Consider the following 22562-nt stretch of genomic DNA (forward strand, 5'->3'; position numbering starts at 1 on the left):
TGATTATGCTTACAAGTATTCCAAAGAAGACCAATAATTCAACCCAAAGTCATCTTGATCTCATTGTTTGCACTGTGTGGGGAATTTGGTGACACTTTCAATTGAAATTCTCCTTCGAGACAAAATGGGACTCTGGTGTCATGATGACCTCGAGCAGAGCGAAAAGTCAGCGGGTGGATAGACAAAACAATGATGCTCAAAGCTGAAGCCCCCTTTGGAGTGTGCTGCGAATAGAGCTCATCAGCGTTCCCTCTTTGGGACGAAGGTGGTTCAGGACGGAAGCTTGTCGAACATCTAGAATAAAAAAGGGATTGAAATAAGTCATTTCATCAGGTGAGATCGTTTGAACAGCAGACAGGAAGTGTTCCCTTCATACCCTTAAATCTTCCAGACTTCTCCATCTGCTTGTGATTCAGAGCTTAAACCGTTCTTTGGCAGAATAAGAAAAGAAGGAGGTCTCTGCTGAGGTGCATCACCTCCACACAGGCAGGCCTTCGTGTCATTTTTTTATTCTCTCCGGTTTCCCCATCAGACACATTAGCGGCCTCTGCATCAGCCATTGACCTCCACTAATGCCGCTTTTATTCTCGGCCACTTATGTCAAGAGAAATGTACTTAGAGGGAGCCTTCAGATGCAGCAATCACAGAGCAGCAAAGGACGGACTCATAACAAAGTAGAGATAACATTTGGACACGTTTCAACTGCGAAATGAGCATTTCTTTGGATCTGTGTGAACGTTGTCTGTTCCTCTCAGGGAGAATGAGACGGAGCTGTGAAAATGACGTTACCTTTTTCTGTTTTTGTTTCGTCTTGCGTGATTGTATTTCCCTCAGGTGGCTTTGAGGCTGACCTTTGTTTTGACCTGGCTCTGTGCTTCCTCTTCCTTCAGATCTGTTTTTACGTTTCTGCTTTTCTTTGTATGCTCAGATAATCCTCAGTGGACACAAAAAGCTTTGCCAGAGAAAATATAGTACAACAGGTTGAACTCCTACGTTCATATTTTGTTGTTTTAATTTGCATTAATTATTTACATTTTTCTGTGAAATATCTAGATTGTTGGGTTAGGGTTAGGGATTGATTGACATGAAATTTAACATAATTAATTCTACCCTTGAAGCCCTCATTCCCATTAAACCCTTCAAGTGGGACACATTTTCTCAAAGTTCAGATATCTAAATTCCATATTGACTTTGTTGGTGCCACCAGAATGCTAAAAGCAGATTTTTAACCTTTTTTTCTACAGTTTTAAATTCACAAAGCTGTTCTTTGTTGAGTCTAGAATTTATTAAGAATAATTTGACTTTGAATCTCTAATCAGTGTAGACCAAATCCAAGGTGCTCTGCTTGATCAAAACAAAGGGGATATCATCAGAGAGAGAGGCGGTGAAATCATCGTGGCTCTGAAGGAGATGCTGCTGATACTGAAGAAGCCAGAGCTCTTTGTTTAAGAGGTGTAATTTAGCATTTCATTTCAAGGAAATGACACTTGCAGACATTTTCATATGGTACCTGCAGCAGGATTCGTTTTAAAACTTAACCACCACCTTCTTTTTTTTTTTTTTTTTTTTTGAAGACAAAATTTGTATGCAATGATTTTATTTTTTTTTTATTTTTTTTAGGAAAAATTGTTATCTTTTTATCAGTCCATGTTCCCTTTTCACACCCACAGTCCATGAAGAAGTCCATGCAACGACATAATAAATGTGCTTGCTATGAAATATTCAGTGACAGTGGTCATCCTGCTGTCATGTATAATGCAGAGCATTTGTAAATATTGATTAAACTGTATAAATCTGTCATGCTCATGTTTCATGTCTATAACGCGTTGCCTTTCAGGCGTTAAGGAGAACGCAGCAACATTATCTCACAAAAAGAGAAATATAATCTCTTTGCAAGTTTGGTTAATGCATTCAGCGTCCAGGAACAACTCCAGACAGTCACCTTTCTTTCTTTTTATGGCGGTGATGCATCCCAGAGGTTTGCTAAGCATTATGGGATTATGGTGCCATTTTAGAGCCTTTATCCCCCCCCCCCAAAAAAGTCATTATTTTGGGTTTTAATGGCCTGTTTAATGGGGTTGTTCAACCTAAAAGCTATCTCAGTGTTGCCTTTAAACTAGTCTGAGTGATTGCTATTTTTTTGCATTTGTGTTGGCAGAGACAAAAGGGCATAAGGTCATCGGGGGTCCAAGGGGAAATCAGAGCGAATAGACAGGAGATGCAGCTGATCAATCGAAGGTGAAGTCGCTCACAGGTCACCTAAATAAATACTTTAAGAAGCTCTCTGGGCCAAAATGACTGAGATGCCTTGAATTGCTTTAAACAGGCAAATGTTTGTTTCCCCACTTCAGAGGGTTGAGATTGATATTGATTCTTTGCAAAAAATGAAGTTAACAACGGAGTAGTAATACATGGGAACTGAAGCATCATAGATATTTAAACCATTTACTTTGAAACAAGCGCTTCTGCTCCTGATTCTGTTATCAGCAATCAGCTGTGATCAAGCGCCGTGAATATTTCTTTTCGGTCTGGTCCCCAGCCAGTGAAAATGAAACCAGCTACACTGCAGGCGACGATATGATTAAACCTTTATTTATCCAGGGGAAGTTAACAGACTGCAGATTAGTCTTAGTTATTCAAACATTTCTTGAGGGCAGAGCCAGAGATGTTCTGAGCTATTCAAAGAAATATAGATTTGTACTTTTATTTATTCTTTGGCTTGGCTGTGTCAGTGTCACAGCTTTGTGACACCAGCATGAACGAGGTCTCACCCACACTGTTCGAAAACACACAGCTAAGTTTTTAAAACGACATTAAGTGACATAGAGATGCTGCGACTTGAATTGGATTGATTCATTTATTTTTAAAAAAGGAAAATCGTGCTGCTTGAGTTTCTGTTCTCCTGATGCTTCAGACTTGGCCAACTTCTGACATGCAGCTCTGACTTGAATTTCCATTCTAGCTCTGTCTGATCTGTGTGTGTGTGTCATTTATTTTTAGGTCACACAAACATTTGGACCAGTTCTGCATGACGGGACGGTTTAAGAGTTGATCCAGCTGCTGTGTGAAGAGGCTCAGACCCGTCAGGACGTGGACGGCGAGGTAAGAAGGCACGTCCTCCCTGCTAAAGGATGAAAAGCTTCAGTTGGGCCTTTCACCTTGTGAGGGCGCTTCCTCACAAGGTTTCAAGCAACGATGCCATGAAGCTGGTGAGCGAGTGAGAGTGATGAAAAAGGTAGTTTGGCAGGTCAGCTGGGAGAAGCTGCTTCGGTTTCAGGTTGTATTTACGTTCTTAAAGGTCCCACCTTTTTATACTTTTCATTGATTTTAAGTCTTTATCAATAGGGAGATCAATGTCTTTCTTTTAAATCTCGAAATGCCTCCTCGGGCTTCTTGCTTTCTGTGCTGACTGTTGTGCCCTGATTTCTGATTTCTCATGTTTGAACGGTCACTTATTTGGTTTGGGTGTGAACACTGAGTTTTAAGATGACGTCTGACGCAGAGATGGCTGTGACATTTTTAATTCAGATACACCCTCTGGTCTTTCAGGTGAGAATGATTCATGCAGACATTAATTGTCTCGGAGATGATGATGATTTGATGTCTGAGGAGTGGCTGTTTTAGCCTCTGAGCCCTTATTTCAATAAAATAATAATAATAATACAACAAGAGGAAACCTTCATGCAGCCCTCTGTGGTGTAGCTGGTTTTTGTTTTTGTTTTTTGGGGCTTAATGATTCAAAAATTTGCAAGAGCTTGTTTGAATCTGAGCCGAGTTGGGGGGATTTCACCACAGAGGCAACTCGTGGTCAGTGAAGCGAGTCGGAGTCTGCAGTCTCCCTCCTTCCTCCCTCCCTCCCTCCTCATCCTCTCTCTCTCTCTCTCTCTCTCTCTCCCTCCCCCCCCTCCTTCAGCTCCTTTATCATCCTCTCATCTGAGCCTCCTCTCCGGTCTTTGCTGTATAAAACTTTAAGGAGACGGATCTTCCAGCATGACTGAATGAAGGCAGATGCTCTTGTGTTTGGTTTTCTTTGTTGTTGTTGTTGTTTTTTTTTTTGGCTCTTGAACTTGGAGGACGACTCTTTATTTTTTATTTTAATCTCCAGTGTTGGTGCAGGACGCGTCTCGGTGCGCTCCGGAGCAGAATGGACCGCAGAACGTGTCCGGGACAAACCCAAAAGATAAAATAGAGAAAAAACACCATCTTCAGCAGAAACGGAGCTGAATCCACACCTACATTACTCCGGGTTTCTGATTTTGTTCCGCTCAGCAGATAAAACCGAAGAGGAGACTCCCCCAGCTGAGGAGAAGACATGGACATACTGTAAACCAGAGAGACGAGGAGGAGAAGAAGGAGAAGGATGTGGCTATAATACGGAGAGATAACCCCCCCACACCAAAAAAAAAAAAAAAACGCAGGTGGAACGATCCGACGTCCTCACGGGTGAGTGGACACGTCCGGCTCGGAAATGGGAGAAACGTCCGTGCGCCCTCGGCAGGTCTGTCCGCTGGTGGAGGTCACAGCTGTTCATTCATGGTGTGTGTCTGTGTGTGTGTGTGTGTGTGTGTGTTGAAATGTAAAGTGGAAGTTGTTTGTTTTGTTGAGACACCGCAATCAGAAATGCGCGTGGAGCACGTTTTGGATTAGACGAAACTTTGAAGGGAATCCAGTCAATCAGGCCCGGACACACAACGAGCTTGTGCAAGTGAACAACGGGTGGAGGAAGACACACATTTTGTGTGTGTGTGTTTGTGTGTTTCACTGTGCAAACCTGACTGAATCATGTAGCTGCAGGTGATTGAAGCTGTGGAGAGCCGGAGCTGCGTTTTTACGCACCTCGCCGTCGAAAATCAGCCGCAGCAAGTGATTCAGGCCACTTTGTTTGTTTTTAAAGATTGTTTGAAAATATTTTCGTGAGGTGAAATCTGATTTAAACAAAATCATGCTCAGGTGCTGGAAATGTCGAATCGTGTTAATGTGAAATCAAACAGATCCAGAATTATCTGCGTTAGAAGGGAGCAGGATTCTTTTTATTTCCGGTTCTGTCGTTTTGGTTTGGACTAGAAAATATAAGGGTAAAGAAGTGTGTGTGTGTGTGTGTGTGTGTGTGTGTGTGTGTGTGTGTGTGTGGGTTGTTCAGAGGGTGTGTTCTTGTCTGAGTGTGTGCTGCTGGGTTTCTTTCACAGAGGGTGTGGCTCTGCTGACGCTCTTCTGCGTCTCCTCCGAGCTCGGCAGCAAATAGCTGCACCAAACTGCGAATTAAATCATCCAGTGTGTTTCAATGTGTGTGTATATGCATGCCTCTTAGTGTGTGTGTGTGTGTGTGTGTGTGTGTGTGGCTCTACTCAATTCACGTCCTGCTACCTCACCTGTCTCCAGGGAAGGATTAAAGCAATTAGGTCATTTTGTGACCAGATTTTAATTTTAAGTTGTTGTTTTGTTTACACCTTTTTTTTTTTTTTTGATGACATAATCTGCAAGATAAAAAAAGCAGCTTGGTTGTGTTACCCCCCCCCAAGAGATGGAGCCACAAGTGCCCATTCACTTGGTGGAGGCGTTCATCCAAATGCACACTGAGTGCAAATATTTTTAGTAACAGGGGCCGTTTTGCCCCCACGATGGGATGTTGGAGCATGTGTCCCCTCGGAGGCGTTGTGGAGGAACAGTTGTGTTACAGCATCACCAGGAAGTGCAACACAACAACAGAGGCAGTCTGAAACAAACATTGTGGCTCAGTCTCTCTCTCGTCCTTTCAAGTAGAAATTCACTTCAGTGTTTTATTGGCATGAAAATGGAAAGAAATATCTGGAGGAAGAATCAAGCAAAGCGATAGTCATGGTCTGTTTCTCCTCGTCTCCTCCAGCCTGGCTTCATTTTGCTGGTTTCACATGTCCGTCACGCTGCCGAGGCTCGAGCTCTGTCATCAAACGATTTTCACTCCTCCATCTCCACATTCCCGTTCTGTTCATCCAACATGAGCAGTGACTGAAATTCTCACCATGAAACTGACGCTGATTTGTTTGTTTTGTTTTTGTTTTTTTTGGGGGGGGGTGGTTCCACTCTGCATATTTCATCCATCAGCACACCTGAATCATTTACCATCAATGACACGTGAAATAATCTTATCTTTCACTCTCTTTACACAAAATTCTTTCACGCTCGAGCTGCCAGGACAGACAGGTGACATGACATTTTGGACGGGCAGTTTCATTTGTGATGGCAGGTTGTTTTTGCAGACAGACGAAAAGGTCCTGAGGCTCTGGGGATGTTGGAGCTGACTTTAAACAAACGGCGGCGGACGGTTGGACGTGAACATAAACATGCCCCTCCGTCTCATACAGACACATGCTCACTTTGCTTCCCCATTTTCGAAATGCCACATCTATCCGTCCCACCTCTGATCGACGTGGGTCAGCAGCCTTGAAATATGTATGCATATTATACATCAGCAGTGTAACTGTGTGTTCTGCTCCATTTGAAATGAGTAAACAATCCATAAGAAAAGAATCCGAATGGCAACGCGGGGCAGAACAATAACTGCAGTGGATGAGATCGGAGTGCAAAGAGGAAAATGGATTTCAAGGGGGAGCCCAGTATTTCAGCGGATGAAATGGACTGTGATTGTATGCCGCTCTTCTGACATGCATTCAGTAATCTGATTGTGCCGGCGCAAAAATAAGCAGGAGGAGTAATAAGGAGTGTGTGTGTGTTCCTGCTCTTGTAGCTTTGTGAGGACAACTTTTTTTTTTAATGGGCGCTTAAGTTTAAAAGTTGGAGGCGGGCTTGTGCGTCAGCTTACGCATCATCGACCGTCATCCGAAGCCCGCCTTCCCTGCAGGTACATTTCTGACACTGGGATTGTTCCAAGGTCCAGAAAAGGGCGACATAAAAATAATATTTGACCTTCTCGCTCTCACTACTCCCTTCTCCTTTGCCAAGTACAACATCACGAATGTCTTTGAGTGACATAAAGTAAGAGTTTGTACGGTTTGGGCCATTGTTTTCGTTCTTTCTTCGACGAGGATTTGATTTGGCTGAATTGCTTCAGTCTGACTATTGGAAGATTTAAGTGAGAATGATTCCTGCGAAGTAGCAGCAGCAACCATTCCCGGCTTACAGAGTTGACCAGAGATCTGTCAGGAGGGGCGACTTCACTGATTGTGGGTCAGCCCCAGTAGCTGTATGTTAGGGTCTGATTGTATCTTTCTCGTAATAGTTTTGTGTGTGTGCGGGAAAATTTGGGATTTCAAGTCTCAAACGTGTGCTTTTTCTGGACATTTAGAGGTTCATAATTTATTCAAACCATTTTTATTTTGAGAGTCCAAAAAAAAAGGAAAAACAACTTCAGAATGGATGAAAATAGGAGCCGTACTTTCACCAAATGCTAATTTTTAATGAAAACTGTCCGGTCGCTCTTAGCTGCGAATGGAAAGAGCACTTCATGAGCTGTAGCTGTCTGGTTTGTATGCATTAGACAATGATGTTGTTGTGTATGTTTTTTTTTTTTTTTTTTTTTAATGAATCCTGTTGCTTGTCAACAAGCAGATGGGCTTCAGTTTCCCTGCTAACATCAGGTTGGGTGTTAAATTCACAGCATCCAGATGACGGTTTAGGACAGCGGTGGGCTTAATCCGCTTTATGGTTCAAGTACACCTTTGACAGATAAAAATAACGTTTGCAGTGCTCAAGATTTTACCCCGTCAGATGGTTTAAATGGTCATGTCTGTAAATGTAAGCCTCCCAAGAATAAAACCTCCACTGCGCTCAGATTAAGAAACATCTGCACGTATGATGCTGGTAGTAAAGATTCAATCATCGGTGATAATTCACCGCATTGAGGAGAGAAAGGAAAGCTCTGAGCCTTTTCACTTTTCTTTGTTTTCCACTGTGTTAACGTTGATATTTCCTCTGTCATACAGCCAGCGTGGCACCTTTTATCATCCTGGAAGGAGTTTTCTATTTTTCCTTTCCTTCCTCCAGAATATTTAATCAGCTAAATGTTTCATCACAGGGTTTTTCTGGCTCCTTCTTTCTGCCATCATCCAATGAAGCCCTTTAACTTGGCAGACTATCGCTCTCCACACTGCTGTGGAACTACAGACATGCTCTACAAACAGTTTTCGTTTTGACCACATGCAGCTGATTTTAAGTGGCTGAAAAGCAAAACTTTGAGGCCAAATATAATCTCACAATTCTCTGAAGCTTCTTGTGGATGAACCCCCTGAACATCTCCTTGGCAGGTGCACTTGCATAAAAACCCAGCTAAAGTAATTGAATTATTCTTTGTCCTGATCCTCCGACGTCATATCAAAGCATTTTTTTCCATCCCAGGTCAGCCCCGTCTCCTGTAAGTATTATCAAACCTTTACTCACTCATGCATCTTTCAGTTCTGTGTCATTATCGCTGAATATTTAGCAGAAATAAATGAAAGGTTTTCTCATAGCTGGTGCGACCTTTTGGCTACAGGAATGCAGAGCACCAACTATACAGTCATTTTATCAGAGACCTTGACCAGGTTGATAGACTTCAGGAGCTTTAAGGTGGTTTATCTTCAGGAGAGTAAAGTAAACAAGCTGTGGTGTGATTAGAACATTTGAAACAAAGAAGGAGCGAAAAGGAAAGTGGGGCTGGAGGTAAATCAGACATGAGACATACAGCCGTTTGTTATTGGATAAAATAGAAATATTTGTTTTCTGAAAGCAGCATGAAGCTCATGTGCAGTGTCGTTGTGGAGATCAGATAATGTACAGCTGTCTCTGTCTGAAAATGAATATCCAAAGGTTAACGGGTACGTTTATAATCTGACCCACAGTGTATAATCTCTAGATTATGAATGCATATGTAATTAACGTCCGGATTAAAACCCATAAACAGGCGTGTCTTTCCATGAGATGTTCATGCTCAACTGTCCACGCTTTAGTTCCTTTATTTTTGCAGGTTTAGTTTCTGAAACATTTCATTTATTTTCCTATCACGTCTAAAGTCCAAGTTATAAAATCTGTGATGGCATTACGGCGGAGTCCTGATGGCCCATATTACTACAGTACTTCTTCAGTCAAGTCCAGTTTAATTGATAATCACCGTGAACTCGATCTGTGTTAAATCAGATCGAACAGTTTTCCACATCTTCATCGGAACCATATCGTTCAATATGCTCCATATTCATTAACATAAAATATATTCTTTTACCGCCTGACTGCTTCCCAAAGCCGACTGAGGTTCGTTGATGCTGTAACATTTTCAATGATGCATTTCTTCTTTTTTCAATCAGCAAGTCAGAGAAATTCCTGTAATCTCATGAAAACAGTTAACGCCAGGCGCTCGGTGTTCTTTCCCCACCACGATTTTTTGATCCAAAATCTGAGGTAATCTTCACCAACTGCACAGTGTTGCTGCTGCTCCCCAGAGCGTCCTTTTGAAATCATACGCAAGTGTGAAGGTTAAGTGTGAATTGTGTCCCATACGGCTCCTCGTAGATTTCCCTGGGCGTGCTCGGCGGCTCTCAGCTTTTCTCATCCATGTTCACCTCTTTAACTTTAGTTATTACATCGTTTCTATCCTGTCTGATCTGCTTTTCAGACCGCCTCCGGAGACGGACGCCGAAGTGGAGGAATGTTTGGGTTACAAAGGGAAACGTGTGGTGTGGAGGGAGATGGTGCAGGAAAAGTAGGACCTGATATTTACCGTATTTAGAGCCTCATAGTCACTGATGATTATCTGACATGTCTGCAACATTTTCAACAACGTGCTCATGTTTGGATGCGAAACAACGAAAGGTGAAAACAAAACAAAAACATGGATTCCCTTTTGGAATGACCGGACGTGACGTTACCTGATGCGTGGCGGCGCTGTGTAATTCCCAGGCCGCCCTGCAGCCGAGTCCCCTCAGAGTTTCTCTCATTTATGCTTCGAGGCTCGCGGGCCACCAGAAATTGGTGTGTGTTTTACAGACACACAAACGCACGCTGGAAAGCGAGTCACAATACTGTCATTTAATGAGGCAGCCATGACAGAAAAGTCAACACACTTTTACACCTCGCCACACAACGCCGTCCCCGTATGCCCGGCGGGTTCCCGGCACGTCGGCAGTGTGTGTCAGTGTTGTTAGACTTCCCACAATTCCCTTATGTTTTGACAAATGACACAAGTTTAAAATGTAGATGAGCTCGTCCCATAAATTCAATCACGTCGTATGACTGGATTTCTTCTTCTGTGGTGTTTATGTGTGAAGGTTACAGATTCCTCTCGTGTTCTTTCCTTTCCCTTCCTGTCCTCCTGTGTATCCTCGTCTTCTGTCCTTTTCTCCTTGAATGCTTCCTCCCCGCCTTTTCTTCTCTTACACTCGTTTATAATTTTTTTCCGCCCTCCATCGTTCATTCATTTCTTCTTTATTCCTCCTTCACATTGGTCCCTTGATTGTTACTATCTTTCTCCTCCTTCCTTCATCCTCTGCCTTTTTACTTCTCTCGCTCAATATTCCGCTCACCTTCCTCCTCTTCCTAAGAAGTGGTCCACAAACATCGTCTCTTTGGGGATCCGTCTGCTGTTTGACACACGCGCAGACACTTTCACATTCTCAACGGCCGAGTCAGTGCCAGCCAGGCGATGTGTAGCACCGCCTTCCCGCTCTATGAAGGCATCTTAGCTGAGTCCATTAAGCTACAGCTACTTAACCCTCGATGATGTCACACCCATTGTCATTCACAGATTTGTCAGCGTAGTTGGGGTTTGTGTTGATTTCCTCGTCTGCTGAGACTCTTCGGAAAGACTAAATAAAGTGTTGCCATGTCTGGGATAGGTTGATTTCAGGGTGATAAGTAAATCCTTAGCTTTGGGCCCTTTGTGGATTACAGCTGTGACGTGATCATTTTTTGTGTATTGTCTTAATTGTCAGATTTTTGACAAGTTTCATTTTTGAGAGTTAAATTTAGCATTTTTAGGATGTGTTGATATTCTATAAGAATTTAAATCTGATAAAGGAAACTGACCACATTATGCATCTGCACTTCATGCAAAAACACTGAAAAACTGGAATTGCTGAGTAGTTTTGGGTTATAGATCTAAACCATTTGTGATAATTGCTGAGTGAAGTTGTCTGAAATTAGTTTTGTGTAGTCGTACTTTTCCTCCATCTTTTAGATTCAGGGGAATGAACTGTTGCAGTAATGAGACAGATGGACGGAGTCTTTCTGGTGCAGGGGCACAAAAACAAGAAAAGGGACCATGTTGCTGTTTTCAGCGGCGGGGGAATTACTGGAAAAGAACATTTGTGCATCCATGCCTCCGTGTCTTCCACATCATTTTTTTCCACTCCTCCAGAATTGATTGAGAAGGCCTGACAGAGCACAGCCGGCTAATATCTCCACCAGTTAAATCTCCTCCACATCTGGCCTCCAGCCAGGATGATGCAAACGCTCAGACAGTATCTGTAAGAGCTTAGGAAAGACTGTGGCTCCTGATTTAGATCTTTGGCAGTCCGCTTCGCAGCTTTAAGGTTTTCAGTTTGTGATCCATGAAGACAAAAGCGGCATCCTTTCGCAGATGTGGCAAGAATAAAAAAAGATTTAAAATTTTTCTTTTTGAGGCAATTTCAGCTGATCGGTTATTTAAAGAGATGGAGTGAAGGTGTGTGAACAAAGTATATGTTTGACGTTTAGCTCTCTACATGGATGCGAACTCATTGACCATCAGTCAATACAAAGCTAGCAATAAATCATTAGTCCAGTTCTGCTTTTTTTTATTTAGTTAGATTAATTACATTTGGGTCACTAATTATTTAAAGCGATTAAGTAAATCTCATTAACATGAAAGTGCTAAATTAGCTCTGAGCATCTTCAGAAATAAACTAAATCACGGTAGTGGGGGGGAGTTAACAGGAAAAAGCGATTTGAAGTTTAGAAACAAAAGGCAGCAAAGTGTCAGACAGACCCGAGAGCAATCAATGAAAGGGAGACAACAACGGCTGATGAGAAAAGAAAAGCAAGTGCATGGGTGCAAGAGGCGAAGTAAATCAGGCAGATGACAGAGAATGAAAAGGAAATTGAGGGGGATGGAACTAAACAGCCAACGTCTTCTCAAAGTAGCAGTCAGTCAGTCACTCCAAACTTCAGACCTCAACAGCAGCCGGAAGAGAAAGTGTCACCAGCAGATTAATGGAAGCAGAGCGGCACTTCTGCCGTCAGATGATGTACAAAATTCATTTCTCCTCAAGGACGGCCTGATGAGGACGTGCTGGCTAAAGGTTAAAGCTCAAGGTCGCCCCTCCACTCTGATCTATCCAGGACAGATTATTAAATCCGGCACGGACGAACGTCCCTGAGTTACGACCAATCACAGAGCGGGAAATGTGTTTGGCTTATAATGCTCTGTTGTTTTTAAATCCTCACTGGACTTTTTATTTATTTTTTTTATTTGGTAATTTTTCTATTTGCCGTTTCCCCTCATGGAGCTCCTTTTTACTACCACAACCCCAACCCTTGCAAGTTTTTATGTCCGCAGGCATTTGTGAGCTTGAGATGGATGTCTTGTTATGAGATAATAAAGTAGAGGGTGGAAGCAACAACGGTGTAGAACAGAAGTTACTGTGGAGCCATTTTTAACACCAACCACAATGTGTCAGCCAAACTGTTGGGGCAATTTCGTGATGTACTTTTAATGGTCTGGTTCTCTGTGTTTTAAACCCTCTCAGCTAATGATTGAAATGAACTGCCTTGGCAGAAGCAAACCTTTGTGAAGTGGAGTTGTGCTGATATTGTTTTGTTTTTTGGTTGATATTTAGTTTTTTTAATAGATTTATGCACATAACAACCTCCTCCTTCCTGCTCATTGATTTATTTTTTCTTCTTCTTCTTCTTCTCAGCTTCAGCCGACTTCCTGCCTTTGACTCAAGCTCACTTCAGGTTTTACATCCCACAGCAGTCATTCTGTCCTGTCCAGTCCTGTCCAGTCCATGAATGCTCACCCAGAGAGCAGGTGTCAAAAGCACAGCTGGCTGAATCATTGTTTTCCTTCCCGACGCTGTGGCGTTGTTTGCAGTAGCCCGCCTGCAGACACAGACGGCTCAGAAGAAGGTGGTGAGGAGGAAATCAGAAATGGACCTGCTCTTTGTCAGGTTCTCGCTCGTCCTCATCCGTTTTCCTCCTGAACATGATTATCTGTCCGATTGCATCAGCTGCTATCAGTTTACCATCCAACAGGCTGCATGTTTTCCAGATTACCACTGGATAACGGCAGCGGAGTCAGACTCCCAATTATTGGCTGATTTAAGAGGAACTGCGCTCGATACCAGCTTTATTAAGGCCTGCGGGGAGTTATTACAAGATGTCATTTTGTTTGAAGTCGTTAAAAGCAATTCACGTGTCCGCTGAAACGTAAAATGAGTAAAGCAGCTCCGACTTCAGGAGCTAGACGCTGAATCCTGAAATCATTTTTATGTTTTGAAAACCTGCACGAGCCAGTCGTCTTCTCTGCACTTCATTTGCTGCACAGAGTGCAATCAAGCAACTGCCACCAAAGTTATTCTGTTTTGCGTTTGACCTTTGACCTTTTCGGTGGTGATAGCGAGCATTGTACTCAAAAGATCAACATTAGAAGTTCAAATAAATTCACTCGACTACAGCAGACAGACAGCAATCTTTCTCCCTCAATACTCAGCAATCCTTTGCCCATATGAGTGGATTAAATATAATATTAATATTTGAAAGCGTCCATATCAGCCTCGCAGTGTGTCAGGGCTGACAGACCCGGTGGGATCTCTGTGTACAAAAACGTCGATATTCTGAGCAGCGCTGTCTGAGCTGATCAGCGAGTCTGGTGCCTTTTCTCGAGTCCCACTCCCGGTCCCAAGTTCCCACAACGGCCCTGGGCGCTGTTCCCTTTGCGTGTGTGTGTGTGTGTGTGTGTGTCGGTGATGTATGTGTCTTCCTTGTCTGGATATATTTTGCTGTACACACACTGAAAGTCTTCTCCTGTTAGATTCAACCCGTCAAACAGAAGTGTGAGGTTTAACCGGGGTGTGTGTGTGTGTGTGTGTGTGTGTGTGTGTCTCACCCTCAACAGGATGATTGTGTAGACAGATGCCTGCTGTCTCCCCTCTACTGCCACTTTCAAGAAAGTGAACGCACACGCAAACACACGTCAACTTGGAGTTGATGTACGTAGAATTCCCGTTAAAATTAACTTTGCATGCTGTAAATAGAAATAAAAAAACAAAACATAAAATGTGAAAATGTCTAAAGTAAGCTTTTGTGTCTTGAGGCTTTGTGATTTCCTCCCGAGGATATGTGCGTGTTTGTCTTCTCTTCTGGGTATTTACCCCCCAGAATTCCCATTATGGCAAAAATTCAGCAGGTAGGATTTCATTTCAATTAGGCCGGTAATTTCATCGTGACTATCAATGAGCAGAGGTCGACCCAACTGAGGCTGAGAGAAAAGCACATGGAGAAGATAAAATGACACTTTTAATCACTTATGTCCACACAGCAGACACAAGTCCAAGTTGTGTAGTGAAGTGGTGGCTCAGCCACCCCTCCCGTGTGTGTGTGTGTGTGTGTGTGTGTTTTGATTGATTGTGTTTTTCCATCAGTCTCGGTGAGGAAACACTCTCTCCCATTTCACTCCGTGCTGCCGTTGATAAGGACGGTCAAATCCAATCTGAGAGAATCAGGAATGTGTTTGTCCTGCTCTCTCGCTCAAAGGCACACAAACGCACAACTTGGACACGAGAGAATGACATTGTCTGTGAGCGTACGACAGTAGGGAAGGCATTCTTCTCATTTGTGGTTAATCTGAGTATCTCCATCATATCCACCTGCTGGCTGGGATATTTTCTGCAGAGGGGCGGAAACGCTTTGATACTGTCAACCAGATGATCAACGGATGAGTCATCCTCAGTTTCATTCCATCAGACAGGCTCTGTGTCCCCCCTCAGACTCACACTGTCCAAAAATGCCTCGGAGCCAAACGCACACGGGGACACCTTTGTGACAGCGATCTGAAAACTGAAAACCAAAGTGGATCAGAAGTAACCTGCAGCAAACACACCACCGTCACCATCATTTCGGCCTCCTCTCTGGACAACACGCGTTTGTTCCAGCAGGGATTAACGTTATCGTCCTCTGACCAGACTGAGTTGGTGCTGTTAGGCCGTTTGTAAGGTGCACATTTTATCACAGCAGCTGTTTTCTCACTATAAATTGTCGGAGCTCAGATTTGTGATTCAGCTTTTATTGACCGGCTGTAAATAATTAATCTCATTTGTTTTGAAAACAAGACTTCTTTCGTGCTTTTTTCCTGGTTTGTCCTTTCCTGTTATTCCAGCATTGCCATCTCAAGATTTTCAATTGTACTGCTGAACACCGCCGGTTAGCTCTGTTAGCTCACAGATTTATTTAATCGGGTGTTTAGTGTCAAAGTCAAAGATCAGTACTAAGACAGATAAAGATGACGGGAGAGCTCATTTATGCGTGCTTGGTGTATATTTGTGAATGCTTTTATTTTTGTATGGAATGTTTTGGTGGAACATACAGCACTTTTAAACAGTGGGGGTTTTTTTATATATTTTTTTTAATATGCTTTGTAAATAAATTCGACATTAGCATCGAAAGCTTGATACAAAACATGTCAACCAGAGGATTTAATTGGAAATGGGTGGCAAAAAAACAAAGGGAGCAGATTCTTTTGGAGGAGAATCAGGAAATATGCCTGGATGGGGAATGAAAATGAAAAACGAGGCGAGATGGATGAAAGTGTTTCGAAAAGGTAGATGAATGATGCAAAGCATCAGAGAGAGAGATGGATGGTGGAGCCAATTAGCTAATGTAGAGAAGCAATGTGTGCGTTTCTGATTTGCATTTATTGCGCCATATGTTTTGCGATATTCAGCTCAGATTGTGATTTAAAAAAAGAAAACTTCGTGATGAGAACATACAAATCTTATGACTGAAGTGAGTAACAGGCAATACGGCTGTGAGACGCACAACCAAGGAGAAGAGGCACGGCGAATGAAGCTCGAGCACACGGAGGGAATTATAACGACGCTATAATTCAGAGAGGAGTGAATGAGCGAGGGAGCCAGTGAATGGCTCGAGCGGGTGAGGGCGATAAATGGAGTGATGACGAGAGGAGGAGGTGAGGCGATGATGGATGAAGGAGAGGAGCAACGAGGAGAGGGAAGAAATAAATGGTGGAAACTTCAGCTGTGATAGAAATAAATAGTCTAAGAACCAAATTATCCAAACCTTGGATGAATGGGAGAATTGGTTGGATTAAAGGGAGAGGAGTGGCAGTGTCTGGACTCTGCTATGGAAAAACGCCATTAACTGTGTCGTTACATAAGATGGAGTCAGACTTTCCCCGTAAAGACTAACGTGTGGTAAACGTGGAAGAAACATTTCACAGCTTCCTCTTCAAAAGCGTCTCATTCTGGGTATTTATTAATGGAAATGCAGGTTTTCACAGCAAAATATGAAGCAAAACAATCCTTCCTTCTTTGCTACCAGATAAAAATTCAGTTTTTGTAAATCCACTCTTTGCTTCGTTTCTCCGAGCTGACTGACCTAACCCTCCTTGTTCTGCTCCTTCAAGTTGTCACCTCAACATTACACGCTTTTAGAAAGAAGAAGCTGAGCGGTGCTCCTGTGCCCTCGGACTCCTCCGTATCGCTCTGAAAAATAAACTCTCTGCACTGAAAACCCGTGCAGTCTAATAGAAAAGTACAAGTGACACTCACTCCCAACAGAGAGAAGTCCACTTTGTTGGTCTGAAAATTTTCTCTGTTTTTTAACTGCTCTTTATGCATTAGCATGATGTGAACAAAAAAAGAAAGCAGCAGGATAGTAAAGTGTGTGTGTGTGTGTGTGTGTGTGTGTGTGTCCAGTGTGGGGACATAGAGGAGGATATGTGTGTGTTTGTCTTCTCTGGGTACGATCAGCTGGAGCCAATGTTCAGTTTGTGCATTCTATTCAACACTTTTATTTTTTTCAGTGTTAAATGGCTCTAAAGGAGCCGATGTTATTGTGAAGGTGAGTCACTGTTTGCCGGTTTTAATTGCAGGGAGATCAGATTTTCTTCTCTTGTGCACAATGAAGGTTCTCCAAATACTCAAAAATGTTCCGGTAAACAGGATGTTTGTGCTCCAGATGGTAAACTTATGATTAATCATATTTAGTTTTTTTAAATTAATCTGCTGTAATTTATGAGCTGCCTCTCTGTTCTCCTGCGGTTGTTTGACCTGACCTTGAACGCTCCCTGCTCGGTGTCACTGCGTGGCACGTTTACATGAAGGCGTAATGTTTTATCAGATAGAAAAGAGAAAATACTGAAAACTACTAAGACAGTTTAAGAGACTTTCCTTTTTAAAATCTGTGTTGCGCTGAATCTAACGCGTCACTTCTCTCTGAAGATCTGAGTGACTCGGGCCTCGCAGGCAAATTGTGCGTCTGCCGACAGAGCAGTGTTGGTCAGATTTGTCCAATGGTTTTCAGAGTGGGCTTTTATTTTAGTGTGTCTGTTTGTCTTTACAGCATTGACTCCAGAGTAGTTAAAAAAACTGACCGTCTGCCAAGTAGTGCCCGCAGCTGCTGAGCTTGTTGTGACCTCGCCGGCTCATGCTTTGTCTCTGACTCTGCAGAATTTTCGGCTTGAGGAGAGCAGCGGACCGTCGAGTCTGACGGCATCTGACGCTGAGCTGACAATCATTTACTCACCTCCTCAAGATTCAGACGTAATTCTACACTTCTTTGGTTGGATTGGGCAAAAAAAGATTTTTCTCCCTGAGAGCATATCTTCACCGAAATATTGATTTTCATCTGCGGCTTTCACAGGTTTAACAGCACATTTTAACCTTGAGCAGCATTTGTTATTCTCCGAATCTTCCATCAGAATCTCCCTGTCGAGCTGTAACAGATGGTTCAGTCTCAGCAGAGCGGACCAGCCGCTGGAGGAATGGAAGAATAATGGAAAAAAGAAACGATGAAGACGATGTAGAGGGAACTGAAGGCGATAAAAGCAGGAAAGGAAATAAACTGAAACGAGCAGAAAGCCTGGATTTACATGACGCTTATTTTGGTTGGAAGTTTAAAAATACTTTTACATTCAAATGGTGGATGAAGCCTTTGCAGTGTATTTATCACAATGAGCGTTGATCAATGATGACAAATGTGCCGGTGAAAAATGAGAAATGGGCTTTTCTGGCATTTTTCAGGAAGGTAATTTAAGTGAAGGAAGGTTAAGAAAGGTGATCCATTCCGGGAAAATCTGAACGCCAGATGCATCAGGGGAAATGGCTGAACTGGATTATTTACCACTCATTGTTGAGGTTGTCTCGTCAAATCGTTCATCATCAGTCATTTCTTTTGTTCTGCATTTTGTGAAATGGTTAGAACTTTGTACACGGAAAACAGGAAAAGCGCAACAGTGTCAGCCTGAGAGCAAACAGACAAAGCTGTCATATAAACACTGATGAAAGATGTGATGTGGAGACGATGCAGCAGAATAATTTCATCCACAAAGTGGCAGAAGGGTCTGAGTGATGTGAGACAGCGAGGCGGAGAGGAACAGGTTTGACCTTTCACCCCGGTTATCGCTGGGTGATGGAGTGTGAAATCATCGCCTCGCCTACTTTTTTCTGTGTTGCAGAACTTTCTCTCTCTCTCGGCCTCTCACCATACGGACCACCACACACCTGCTGTGTTATTAACTGTAATGTGATGTGTGTAAACGATTCACTGAGGAAAATGTCTTCACTGGACTGGACAGAACAAGAAGGCAGTGAACCATCTGCTTTGTTTCCTGTTCAGGTTTCCGCTACAAGGACGATTTCACATTTTAGAAAATGGCTGTAATTTGCATAATAATAATAATAAGATCATGATCAATCTCAGGTTTGGACCAAATCGTTTGTTCATCAGTGCGTTTGGCTTCGCCTCCGAAGTTGAGTCTGCTCAACAGGCTCTTTAAAGGCTGCGGTTTATTTGTGCTACACATCCCTGATGGCGATGAAATTAAACTGCAGACTGCCTCCTGGACGCTTTGTGGACTCCAATCAGGGATTTAGTCGAATTGCCTTTGTTGTAAAGCTCATTTATCTTATTCTTTCTCTCAGTTGGTGCCGTTTCAATATTTCAGATCGATCTGAGTGATAATTGCTGTTATTTTTGTATTTTTATGTTTTTCTGACTTTCATCTGATGGATTTGAAGTCACAAGTGTAGAACTGTTTGCGCACATGCGTGTGAAGCAGGCTGGTCAAGTTCTCCGGCGGCTCTGTCGATATTTCCGCTCGGGTAAAGAGGTTTTTCATTGATTTTTGAGCGGTTACGTGGAGAATAGCTGCGACATCAGACAAATCACCGATTAAAGGTGTGATAATTAACTGAAACTGTGAAAACTGCCATGAAAGAAGTGAATTGGAGAAACAAGTAGAGAGCGTAGGGAGAGAGATGATGTAAACACTGAAGTCTCCTAAAGTCCATATGGGGACTCATTAGTTTATACTTTCCCACCGAGTCCAGCTATGTAAGTGGATCCGATGCATCAGCTGTAATGGCTTCGCACACACACAAACACAATACATGATAATGGTTATCGGCATCCGCACATTCAGACTATTGATTCATATGTTGCCCCCCCCCCCACCATGAAGGATATCACTGCTACTTTGCATCCATTTATCTTTATTAGCTGCTCTGTACTCAGCAGCATTTTACACGGCCTCTTCGGTTCACCAAGAAAATTTGAATTAGAGCAAAAAGAAATGGGGTGTTTTCAGGAAACGGTAGAGTTAAAAGAACATGCAGTTGGATGGAGTTAAACGTTCAGGCTGTTGTGGAGCATTTAATCAAACTGCAGGACTTCACAAGATTATCATGGTTAGATCAGCAGTAGAGGAGAACAATCAGCTTTAAGTGAGGAGAGGAAAAATGTAAAGCCGGTTTAATAAAATAAATGCACCTCTTATGACCGCTGAATAATCAGCAGACGTTCAGCCTGCTTATAAAATGTGAAGGCTAATAAAGAGAGAAGGAAGATGAGTGAAAACGAATGATGAATGAAGCGTGCTGCAGATTTTTAAGGAAAAATAATCTCTGGCATCTCGCCGCCTTGTAACAAGCGAGCGTGCACGCAGCTGTCTGCATCCTAACAAGCTTATAGATTGATCCCGGGGAAAACAGATCAATGTGCTGTAACTAATGAATGACGCTAACTAGCTCGCCTGGTGTGCCTTTGCTGTGGATTTGAAGGAGCATTCATAATTAATAATGTACAAAATCATTATTTTTTTTTTAAGCCGGGGTCCAGATAGATATTGAAAAGGGATTAAGAGGAGACTGACACTTTTCCATAGAGCAGCTGTCATCCGTCTGCAGGAACATATGCAGGTAGAATGAGTGTATGCCATACATCACTGTGTGGGCCGTAGTTCCTGAGATATTACAGTGTGACCTGATATTTATATTCACTCAGCCCCGACAATGGATGCACAGGAGAAGGAGTTGGGATAAAATGGAGTGAGGTTGAAAAATCTTTGTGTTCACCAGATGATGCAGAGTTTAGAGAAGTTTAGATCGCACACTGATTATTCCATTATTTCTGCTGAAGAAAGTGAAATTCGAGATTGCTGATCTTTTAATGTTGTTTCGTATTACACTGTTAAATCAAGCTGCATTTCTTAAACCTGAATCATTCAACGCAGCCCATTAGCTTTGTTATGCGACTTTGTTTTGCTGGGCATGAACAGAGTTATTAATCTCGGGCACGATTTGTCTAGCTTCGGTTTGGTTTGTGTGAAATATAAATTCACTTGTGTGCAGGAAGCTGATAAAAATGTAAAGTACGTCATAAAACGCACAATTTTCCGCCTGGGTATGAAAAGATGCCATCATTCATGCAACATGGTTTTAAGTGGAAAATTCCTGAGTTGCTCCTTTAATTAGAGCACAGATAGCTCTCTTTGCTTGTGTGTGTGTGTGTGTGTGTGCGCACGTCACACACGTTAGATATTCTTCACTGGATCATTCAGTGATTGTTGAAAATACTCCCGTACGACCCAAAAATTCTACAAAGAGAATTCCTAGTGTTCTCACTCCCCACACACCTCAAAACCAAACACACACACACACACAGCTCTTGCTAGTCAACATGTTAAACTGCATCTTTTCAGCGTGCGTCCTCACTTCATCGCCACGCTGTGAGCAGGCTTCCTCAGATGCTGAAGAGTTGACGGACAGGAACTTCCAGACGTGCTGACTCAGATCAGACGTAAAAATCACAGGTGTCATAAATATACGCGCTGACTGCAGGTTCTTGAAGCGTCCCTGGATGACAGGCAGACTTCTGCCAAGATTTGTCCCCATCTGTCTGGGTGAAAACGAAAATGAAGGTGTGTGTGTGTGTGTTGTTGTGCCAGATACTCCTGATATAATCTCTGTAGCTCCGGCTAGCTTTAGACAGATTAAAAAGATTTCTAAACCATCTTTGGAGGAGCTCAACCTGATCTCATTACGGCGCTAACGTCATGCTTTGCTGTTTAATGTATGGAACTATCTGTCATTATATTGTGTATGTCTGGCAGTCAGTTTCACACAGCTGTGTGTATTCTTATGGAGTGGGATGAGTGGAACTACGATCTCGTTGTGCGTCTGCTGGAGAAAGCCTTTTCAAAGAATTTGGATCATGTTGCGACCGTATCTGAGTGGAATCCAGCTCATCAGCTGCTTGCCGAGTATTTTTATGCTCTTACACTCTCAGCGGATCCGTTCCACAGCAGGGAAGCAATGTAAAGTCCAGGCAGATTGAATTAAGGCAGATGTCAACATTAGACTCAGAGGAGGGACACTTTTAGCTTCAGCTTGACCTCTGGCACTCTGTGGTGCAGCTGGAGAAGTCGTTTCTTTGCGTAAGCGGCTCATTATGATCCCTTATGTCCAGTTTTCGATGGAAGGGCAGCCTGAGCTCAGCAGCTCTCATTAAAATCTGCTAACGCCACAGGAGCTGCAGCTAGAACACATCTTCACTGCGCCGCTGTAAGAAGACGCCCACAGCACTGACTCAGCCGATCGCAGCGGGATCCGAGAAGAACATGAAGCCAGATGAGAAACTTGTGGTGTGACGCAGCCTTTAATATAACTTCAAGTTACTGCTGGGACACCGCACGAGCCCAGAGGTGGAAGATGATTCACTGGCCGCTTCCAAGCGTGTTGCTATTAGCCTTACGACCCCGTAGGTTAGATGGGAGCACGCAAACACTTACATTTTGTCCCCACGATGCAGCAGCAGAGTTTGGGTCCCCAGTAAAGCCTTTTTGGCTGCAGTTATGTATTCATTTATTCGAATGTGCCTGTTTGCTTTGATCCGAGGATGCTGCCTCGGAGGCCTGATTGTGCTGCTCTGTGATGAATGCCTTCCTGCACTCTACACTTAGAATAAGCACAGTCATCCCCAGGTGAAGTCAAAAGCACTGCAGACGTGAACGCCATATACGATGCATCTCTTTATTCTTTGACACATTGGTCAAATCTGCAACAAGACATAAATGTATACTTAATTTATTTCCAATCTTGAAA

The 22562-nt window shown here is 43.0% G+C and overlaps 1 protein-coding gene across 6 annotated transcripts in view; it reads left to right on the forward strand.

Annotated features, from left to right (window-relative positions):
• htr2cl1 (5-hydroxytryptamine (serotonin) receptor 2C, G protein-coupled-like 1) overlaps positions 1 to 22562 on the forward strand; it is a 122644-nt gene that overhangs the window by 49585 nt on the left and 50497 nt on the right. For 5 of the 6 annotated variants that reach the window (XM_029526754.1, XM_029526757.1, XM_029526756.1 and 2 more), the window contains one exon: positions 3001 to 3102. The gene's annotated coding sequence lies outside the window, so the exon portion shown is untranslated. Of the gene's footprint in view, positions 1 to 2174; positions 2239 to 3000; positions 3103 to 22562 lie in introns of those variants that run through there. The other variant, XM_029526759.1, reaches the window with a different exon arrangement.

This window comes from Echeneis naucrates, chromosome 18 (genome assembly GCF_900963305.1).
Source record: "Echeneis naucrates chromosome 18, fEcheNa1.1, whole genome shotgun sequence".
Classification (NCBI taxonomy): Eukaryota; Metazoa; Chordata; class Actinopteri; order Carangiformes; family Echeneidae; genus Echeneis; species Echeneis naucrates.